The 10,443-nt window shown below is 39.4% G+C and overlaps 1 long non-coding RNA gene across 2 annotated transcripts; it reads left to right on the plus strand.

Moving 5' to 3' along the window:
* Positions 1-299: 299 nt before the first annotated feature.
* Positions 300-9,213, plus strand: LOC122124715. Of its 2 annotated transcripts, XR_006150631.1 has the most exons (3): positions 300-311; positions 3,284-3,286; positions 7,190-9,213. It is a non-coding gene; the product is annotated as an uncharacterized LOC122124715 (long non-coding RNA). The 2 variants fall into 2 exon arrangements; XR_006150625.1 differs by lacking the exons at positions 300-311; positions 3,284-3,286 and adding an exon at positions 7,031-7,044.
* Positions 9,214-10,443: the final 1,230 nt, after the last annotated feature.

Below are 10,443 nucleotides of genomic sequence, written 5' to 3' on the forward strand. Positions count from 1 at the left end.
TATAAATTCTCTACATTTGTGTCATGTTAGTTTTCCTCAGTGCCTACAACGAAATACACTAGGGGAGTGATAGCACAAAAAGTTGGGTTTCTGAATAAAAACTCACTTTTGTGAGGACAGCAGGTACTTGTAAGCATTTTGGGAATGAACTGGATTGTAAAATGAAAAACAAAAACATTGGGAGTGGGATGTAGTCAGAAGTGGAGCATTTGCCTAAAGATCATCAGACTCTGGCATAAATGTTTCCTAAAGCTCAAAGTGTTAGAATTTTATGATCTGTATGAACAAACTTTTTTTTTTTTTGGTCGTGGGTCTGAACTCAGGGGTCATCCCTGCACTCTTCAGCTCAATGTGAGCAATCTACTGCTTGAATCACAATGCTACTTCCGGTTTTCTAGTGATTTATTGGAATTAAGTGTCTCACGGACATTCCTGTCCTGACTGGCATCCTCAAATCTCAGCCTCCTGATTAGGTAGGATTATCGGCATGAGCCACCGGTGCCAGGCACATGCACAAACTTCTTAAAGATTGATTTTGAGAAAAGAAACCTGGAATATACTTTTAGTATACATAATTTATAATGCTATGTTTAAGGCACTAATTCAGAAGTATTTATTCATTGGCTGGTTTCTTAGTTTATTTAAAGATATATTATATATATATATGCATTATATATATATATATATATACATATATTATTAAAAACGTAGCGTTGAAGTGTACCTAAGAGCATATGTGCTCATGTAAAATTACACAACTGCACAAGCTTCATTATTTTTTTTCCAGTTTGGTTGGTACCATAAATTATGTGGGATTTTCTACTGTTGTTTTATTCTCTGTTTTTGGAGGATTTCTCTCCCTTTTATCTCCCTCGCTCCCTCCATGAACTTGAACTCAGCTTGCTCTTTCTCGGCTTGGTTGTTCATAGCTGATTTTCTACCACTTCAGCCATACCTGTAGCCTGGCTTTTTGCCAGTTAATTGGAGATGATTTCTGTCAGGCTTTTCTGCCTTCATTGGTTTTGAAATTTCATCATCCAGTTCTCAGCCTCCTGAGTAGCTAGGATTACAGATGTGAGCCACTGGGGTGCCTAGGGATAAATTAGACTTTGGTTGGTGTATTCTTTCTGTTTTTCTAAGCATGGGAGAATTTCAGTGAATGTCCTGGGTCTGAAGTAAGATATATAATACATATGAAAATCTGTATAGTTCTCATAATATGTAATAAATTTAATACGTGTTGTAAGTGTAGTAATAGTCAATAAATATAATGAATGAATAATACAAAAAAATAAATACCCTCAAAGCAATATGCAGTAAACATAAGTATGTAGATATTAATCATTTTTTTCAAGTGTGGATGAATATTACATAACAGGGCTGGGGATTGAATTCAGGCCTAGGGAACAGGCCTGAATTGCTTGTATTCAAAGAGGGTGAGTTTCCCCATTCTCCACAGTGCATTAGAGAGTCCAGATTCTGAGTTCAAATCCCAGGCCTGGCAGAAAAAAACGGACACGAATTCCAAGGCAGGGAGCTCCATTTTGTAAACTTGTTTAACCACTTTGAAAAGTAGTATGGAGATTCCTCAAAAGACTCCACATAGAGCTACCCTATAACCCAGCAGTCCCACTTTTGGGCATTTACCCTAATGTTTGCAAACAAGACCACACAAAAGCTACCAGCACAACTATGTTTTTTGCACCATTATTTACCATAGCTAAGATATGGAACCAACACAGATGCCCCTCAGTAGATGAATGGATCAAGAAAATGTGGTATATATACACAACGGAATTCTATGCCTCCATCAGAAAGAATGACATTGCCCCATTTGTTAGGAAATGGAAAGACTTGGAAAAAATTATATTAAGTAAAGTAAGCCAAACACAAAGAAACTTAGGTCCCATGATTTCCCTTATTTGCAATATCTAGTATATGTATGAGTCAAGCAGAAAAGGTCAGATAAAGTGATGTTAGGAAAATGAACCCTAAGATATGTATTTTAAATGTATTTTTCTTTCATGCATTTGTTTCTAATGCAATTATAAGATTATTTCTTTGTTGCTTTGTATGTCCCTCCCCCACAGTATAACCACTGCTTTCACTGTATTTGATGTCGGTGTAATTTGTGGAGGAGAAGGGGAAAAACAAGTCATTTAAATAAGGATATAGGTGGACCTGTTGCAACAATGAGAAGTGTAAGTTGTCATGTCAAAAATGAACTTTACAACTTCGAGGGGGGAGGATTAGGTGGGGGGCAGAGAGGATGGGAAGGGATGTGAAGGGTAAAAAATGGAGGAGGCTACAATGCTTGATAAGAAATGTACTCACTATCTTGCCCATGTAATTGTAACCCCTCTGTACAGTATTTTCACAATAAAAAATAATAATAAAAAATAAAAAAAATATTTTATGTTTATATACTTTATTAAATTTTATTATATTTTATTTATTAATTCATTTATTTTGCCTGGCACAGGGCTTGGACTTAGGTTGTAGCAACTCTGCCTCAGCCTCCATCACCCTAAGCTGGGATGGTGCAGCTTCTGGGACCACAGCCCATCCTAGGAATCAAGGCTTCAGGGGCTGACAGGAAAACAAATTGAAAACAGTACTGAAAAATAGCCTCGAATTGCAGACAGTCGGAGGTTTCTCGGTTTTCCTTCCTTGCATGGTGACCACCCCGGGTCCAAATGACACCAGCTACAACCTGTAGGTCACCTGGCATTGCTGAAGGCTGGCAGGCTGGCAGCGAACCCACAGCCCAATCTGGACACCTAGGTGTTTGAATCCCTGTCATTGCACTTAGAAAGGGCTGGAGAGCCTAATAAACTAATGCCTGTTCATAGGAATACCAGAGGAATGTGATCATGTCATGGTTGGTTGAGTAGTTTGTCAATCAGTCTAACATAAAATTAAACCCAATATTTACAAGATGTCGATTGATTTTAATTTATAGTTTATTACGCATTAAAAGAATACGTGTGTGTGTGTGTGTGTGTGTGTGTGTGTGTGTGTGTGTGTGTGTGTGTGTTTTGTCAGTAGTGGGGCCTGAACTCTGGTCCTGGGAACTTTCCCTCAGCTTTTCAGCTCAGGGCTAATGCTGTACCATTTGAGACACAGCACCATTCCTGGCTTTTTCTGATCATGTGGTGCTGAGGAATCAAACCCAGGGCTCATGCATGCAAGACAAGCACTCTCACAGTGAGCCACTTTCCCAGCCCCTAAAAGAATACTATTGATTAAATAGAATTCTCACTACATACCTGTGAATCACTAGGAAGTTAGTATATGTCATTGAATACTACTAGATAGACATCACTGGAAGTATCTAAATTTCTAAATATATATTTATTTTTATACCACCGTCTGCATAGAAAAGTATTGCTATTTTGGCCAAACCTGAGTCTCGATCCCAGGTCTTGGGATCCACCTGGCATCTGAATGTGATAGAGGCTGCCATGATGACACTCACCCATTCACGAATTGGACCTCCTAGGGCCTCAGTTCAGGCCCCAGCATTGCTAAAAATGTCTTCCTGGAGAAAGATTCCAAGTGGGATACCTGTTTTCCTTTTCTGTGCAAGTGCTGGGTGTCAGGTATGATGTATATAATATGTCTGCAAAGCTCCATGCTATGGAATAGATTTCAATGAATGTAATAAATGTTATAGGTGCACTCACAGTCAGTACATAAATAAATGGTAAGTAAATAAATAAATAATAAAATATAATGAATCATTTCAACAAACACGATATAAACTGAATATATGGATGTAAGTATAAATCATATAATAAACATGTCTATAAATGTTATGTTCTCCAGGACTGGGGCTTGAATTCAGTCCTAGGGAACAGGCCTGAATTCTTGTCTTCAATGGAGGAGATCTTTCTTTTCCTCCACCCCCCTCAGTGCATCAGCGTTACCCAGATCCCAAGATGCATCCCTGCCTGGCAAACAACAAAATGGCACAAAATTCAAGACAAGGAGCTTTAGTAATATTATTAATTAATTAATTTATTTTTTGCCATGCACGTGGCTTTAACTCAGGTCGTGGCAATTCTGCCTCAGTTTCCATCACGCTAGGCTGGGATGGTGCAGCCTATGGACCCACAGCCCATCCTGGATCCTAGGCCTCGGGGACTAACAGGAAAACAAAATGAAAACACCACCAAAAAAAAAAGCATCAAACTACAGAAGGTCAGCAGTTTCTATTTTTCTTCCTTGCACGGTGACCATCCTGAGTCTGAATGACATGGCTGCAACCTGTAGTTCACCTGGCATTGCTGAAGGCTGGCGGGCTGTCAGTGAAGCTGTAGGTCAGTGGACACTAGGCCCTGAGTTTGAATCCTGATCATGCCACTTAAAAGGGGCTGGAGAGTCTAAGAAACTATTGCCTGTCCATAGGAACACCAGAGAAATGTGATCAATGTCATGGTTGGATGAGTAGTCCCTCAAAATGAGTCTAGCATAAAATTAGACCCAATAATCACAGGACACAGATTGATTTTAATTCATAGTTTATTATGCATTTAAAGAATATTATTGATTAAATGGAATCCTCACTAAATACATGAGAATCGGTAGGAACGTAGTATATGTCATTGAATACTAGATAGACACCTCTGGCAGTACCTAAATATCTAAATTTATATTTATGTACCACCATCGTCATAGAAAGTTACTGTGATTTTGGCCAAATTTAGGTATTTATATTTATTTATGTACCACCATCGTCACAGAAAGTTACTGCGATTTTAGCCAAACAGGGGCTTGATTCCAGGTCTTGGGATCGACTTGGCAGCTGAATAGACTAGAGGCTATGGTGCTGACACTCACACATTCAAGAATTGGGCCTCTCAGGCTTTCAGATCACGTCCCATCATTGCCAAAAATTTTTTCCTGGTGTAAGATTTCAAGTGTGACACCTTTTTTCCTTTTCTGTGCAAGTTCATAACATGTCTGCAAAGTTACATGCTATGGAGTAGATTGGAATAAATGTAATAAATATTATGGGTGCACTCACAATTCATAAAATAAATGCTAAATCAATAATAAAACATAATGAATCACTACAACAAACACAATATAGACTTAATATATAGATGTAAGTATAAATCGTATATTTGACATGTCTATAAATGTTATGAGGTGCTTGAATTGAGTCCTAGGGAAGAGTTTAGTTCATTCATGATTCTCATAGGAAATGATAGGCAAGACGTATGGCACAACAATAATTTTTAATTAAGAGTTCATGAAGTGTGACAATAAGAATCACATTCAGAAATTGGAGTACTGATCCAAGAATCAGTACTCACATGATGTAGAGCACATGGGCAGCAAAGATGGCGCTGATAGGGAGTTGAGTGGGCAAAGCCTGATTTGCTTTATGTTCAGTGCATAACTAGACCATGGAATCTTAGGTGCATGATAGGGTGTGACCTTGACAGTGATTGTTTCCTCTCTTCCTCCCCTCCCATGCCACCCACTCTTTTTTGCTTTAAAAATGGCTTGCTCTATGTTAATAAATGAGTTTTCCTGCTTGAGTTGACTCCCCGCTGCGTCTGATTGTCTCCTGGACTGAGGGAGGCTGGGGAACGGGCGAGCTGCCGCACTTAGCTTTCCTCGGACCCTGTCTGTCTTTTGTGTGATGGAAGAAGACCCAACATCTGGCTCCCAACATGGGGCATGAAAGGAAAAATACTGACAGAGGCTAAGCAGTCTGTCAGGGTAAGTGTAACCCTTAGTATGGGCAATGCTATCTCACAGAAGAAGGAAGAGGAGGCAACATTAGGCCTAGAAGGAGTAAAGGAGGACTTGGGAAGTGAGAAGGAAAAGGAATGGGTCAAATTTCACCTAGAACACACATGACAACCTAGAACACACATGTTGCATGACAACATCTACGAAGTGTCAATATCATGCTGCTGCTTCAAAGCCGAAATGGTGAGTGGATGTGAAGTGAAATTGGATTTGGCGGATTAAGCATACGATAAGAAATGTTGTTCCAATTATTACGTGTAGGCAGTGGAAGCCTGTTGCTATGAAGAATGTTGAGCCGTACACGCTATCTGAAATGGTAAATGAGGTTTCTATGTATTCGGAGGCTTGTAAAACAGTAAAGTAAATTCCTAAAATAATAGTAATGAAAAGGGCTTGAATTATTGGGATTCGGTTACCTTCTATGAGGCTGTGATGGGCTCATGTAATTGATACTCCGGAGGCTAGAAGGACAGAGGTATTGAGTAATGGTACGTCTAGGGGGTTTAATGGAGTGATTCCGGTTGGTGGTCAGCATCCCCCTAGTTCAGGAGTGGGGGCTAGGCTGGAATGGTAAAATGCTCAGAAGAAGCATGCAAAGAAAAACACTTCTGAAATAATAAATAGGACTATACCGTAGCGAAGGCCTTTTTGAACTACAGGGGTGTGGTGGCCTTGAAATGTTCCTTCGCGAATTACGTCTCGTCATCATTGGAATATAGTAAGGACACTAGATAGGATACCCATGAGGAGGAGCGTGACGGATTGATAGTGGAATCATATTACTATTCCTGATGTTAGGAGGAGAGCTGATATAGCTCCAGTTAATGGTCAGGGGCTGGGGTTAACTATATGGAAGGCATGTGTTTGGTGTGTCATTAGGTGTTGTCATGTAGGTATAGGCTTACTAGTAGGGTAAAGACGTAGGCTTGAATAAGGGCTACTGCAAATTCTAGGATTGTTAGAAGTGTGAGGATAATGAATGCTGCCAGCGATCCGATTGGGCTAATAGAATAGATTGCTAAGGCAGCTCCTCCGATTAGGTGAATTAGGAGGTGGCCAGCTGTAATGTTGGCTGTTAGTCGTACGGCGAGGGCTATAGGTTGGATTAATAGGCTGATGGATTCGATGATGATAAGTATTGGGATTAATGGTAATGGAGTTCCTTGTGGTAGAAAGTGGGCTAGTGATGATTTAGTTTTGTATCGGAATCCTAGTAGGACAGTTCCTGCTCATAGCGGGATAGCTATTCCTAGATTTATGGAGAGTTGGGTAGTGGGAGTAAATGAATGAGGTAGGAGGCCTAGAAGGTTTGTGGAGCCAATAAAGATGATAAGGGATGTAAGTAGGAGTGTTCAGGCGCGTCCTTTTAGACTGTGCATGCTTATTATTTGCTTAATGATTGCGTTTATGAGTCATGATTGAGAAGTAGTGAGACGATTATTGATTAGTCGTTATGGTTGTGGAAATAGGATGGATGGGAATATAATGATTGCAATAACGAGGGGTAGGCCTAAGAGTGTAGGGGTAGTGAAAGGGGTGAATAAATTTTCGTTCATTTTAGTTCTCAAGGATTAGATGCTTTGGTGTATAGAAAATTTTTGGCCTGTGGTTGTGGGTGGAAAGTGAAGGTTTTAAATTTTAATTGGAAAATAATGAATAGGGTGAGTGTGGTTCCTATAATGGTAACAAATCATGGTGATGTATCTAATTGTGGCATATCATTATGGGACAATTGGTGTCCTGTCTTTAACTTAAAAGGTTAATGCTTTAATAGCTTCATAATGGGGTCTAAAGTATTGTTGTTGATCATGATTCAAAATATTTAAGTGGGACTATTTCGACGACAATTGGTATGAAACTATGGTTGGAACCGCAAATCTCAGAGCATTGGCCGTAGAATAGTCCTGGTCGTGTAGATGATAGGGTGGCTTGGTTTAGTCGTCCTGGGATAGCATCTGTTTTGATTCCTAGTGAGGGTACTGCTCATGAATGTAGTACATCTTCTGAGGAAACTAGTATGCGGATGGGTAGATCTATTGGGAGGACGACTCGGTTGTCTACTTCTAGGAGACGTAGTTCTCCAGGTTTAAGGTCAGATGTGGCGATTATGTAGGAGTCAAATATAAGGTCGTTGAAGTCAGTATATTCGTAGCTTCAGTATCATTGATGTCCTATGGTCTTTACTGTTAGTGCTGGGTCGTTGATTTCGTCTATTATATAAAGAATGCGAAGGGAGGGTAGAGCAATCATAACTAGGATAACGGCTGGAAGAATTGTTCAGATAGTTTCTACTTCTTGAGCATCCATAGTGCTAGTGTGGGTGAGTTTAGTGGTTAATATCAATGAAATGATATATAGGACTAGGGTGCTAATAAGAAATACGATTATGAGAGTATGGTCATGGAAGTCAGTTAATTCTTCTATGATTGGAGATGAAGCATCTTGAAGTCCTATTTGAAGGGGGTAAGCCATAGAGATATATAAGTATTAGGCTTATAATTTAACTTTGACAAAGTTATGTAATTAATTTTACTAATATCTCATTTTGAGAAAGACATATTGGATATGGGACTGGCTTGATACCAGTTTTAGGGGGTTCGAATCCTTCCTTTCTTAGTTGGCCGGTTTTACATAGGCTGGTTCTTCGAAGGTGTGGAATGGTGGTGGACATCCATGGATTCATTCAAGGTTTGTTGATGTTATTTGCACTGTTGTTACTTCACGTTTTGATGCGAATGCTTCTCAGATTATGAAAATTATTAGGATTACGGCTGTTAGGGAAATAAATGAACCTATAGATGAAATTGTGTTTCATGTAGTGTAGGCGTCTGGATAGTCGGAGTATCGTCGTGGTATACCTGCTAGTCCTAGGAAATGTTGAGGGAAGAAGGTCATATTTACACCAATAAATACAATGGTGAAGTGTGTTTTAGCTCATATGTCACTTAGTGTATAGCCGGTAAATACAGGGAATCAGTGAACGAAGCCTCCTATAATGGCAAATACAGCTCCTATAGAAAGAACGTAGTGGAAATGGGCTACTACGTAGTATGTATCGTGAAGTACGATGTCTAGGGATGAGTTTGATAGAACAATTCCGGTTAGTCCACCTACTGTGAATAGGAAAATGAATCCTAGTGCTCATAATATGGCTGGCGATCATTTAATATTTCCTCCGTGGAGAGTAGCTAGTCAGCTGAATACTTTCACTGCTGTTGGGATAGCAATAATTATTGTAGCAGATGTAAAGTAGGCTCGAGTATCTACGTCTATTCCTACTGTAAATATATGGTGTGCTCATACAATGAATCCTAGGAATCCAATAGATATTATGGCTCACACCATGCCTATATATCCGAAGGGTTCTTTTTTTCCTGAATAATATGTAACGATATGTGAGATTATTCCGAATCCGGGAAGAATGAGAATGTAGACTTCTGGATGGCCGAAAAATCAAAATAGGTGTTGGTAAAGTACTGGGTCTCCGCCTCCTGCAGGGTCGAAGAAAGTTGTGTTAAGATTACGATCTGTTAGAAGCATAGTAATTCCTGCAGCTAATACTGGAAGGGATAGTAGAAGAAGGACAGCTGTAATAAGGACAGATCAGACAAATAGGGGTGTCTGATATTGTGATATTGCAGGTGGTTTTATATTAATAATAGTAGTGATGAAGTTAATAGCTCCGAGGATAGATGATACTCCTGCTAAGTGAAGAGAGAAAATTGTCAGGTCGACAGAAGCTCCAGCATGTGCTAGATTTCCTGCTAAAGGTGGGTATACAGTTCATCCTGTTCCGGCTCCGGATTCAATTATGGAAGATGCTAATAGGAGAAGGAATGAAGGTGGTAAGAGTCAGAAGCTTATATTATTTATTCATGGAAAAGCCATGTCGGGTGCGCCGATTATTAGGGGGACTAGTCAGTTTCCGAACCCACCGATTATAATGGGTATTACTATAAAGAAAATTATTACAAATGCGTGGGCAGTAACAATTACATTGTAAAGTTGGTCGTCTCCTAATAGGGAACCAGGTTGACCTAGTTCTGCTCGAATTAGGATGCTTAGTCCTGTTCCTACTATTCCGGCTCAAGCACCGAAGATTATATAAAGGGTTCCGATGTCTTTGTGATTAGTTGAGAATAGTCAACGGTTAATGAACATAAGTAGAATGGCTGAGTAAGGCATTAGACTGTAAATCTAACTACAGAGGTTAATTCCTCTTTTTACCAGTGAAGTCCTGAGGTGCATCGCATGTTGAATTGCAAATTCAAAGGAGCAGCTTCAATCCTGCCGGGACTTCTCCCGCCTCCTTTCTTTTTTTAGGCGGGAGAAGTAGATTGAAGCCAGTTGATTAAGGTGTTTAGCTGTTAACTAAAGATTTGTAGGTTAAAATCTTATCAATCTAGAAAGGATTTAGCTTAATTAAAGCTATTGATTTGCGTTCATTAGATGTAGATGGAAGGTCTGCAGTCCTTATGGTCAGAAATTAAGTTTATGGACTTAGAGCTTTGAAGGCTCTTGGTCTAAATTAACCTAAATTTCTATATAATAGTTGTGATTATTGGTATTAAAGGTAAATAGAAGGATGAAATAATTAATATTGTAGGGATTGTTGTTGGGGCTTTTTGGTTCGGATGGTGTCATTTGAATTTGGTATTGTTGGATAGTGGAAATAGG

This window comes from Dipodomys spectabilis, unplaced genomic scaffold (assembly GCF_019054845.1).
Source record: "Dipodomys spectabilis isolate Male_0828 unplaced genomic scaffold, ASM1905484v1 ptg000008l, whole genome shotgun sequence".
Classification (NCBI taxonomy): Eukaryota; Metazoa; Chordata; class Mammalia; order Rodentia; family Heteromyidae; genus Dipodomys; species Dipodomys spectabilis.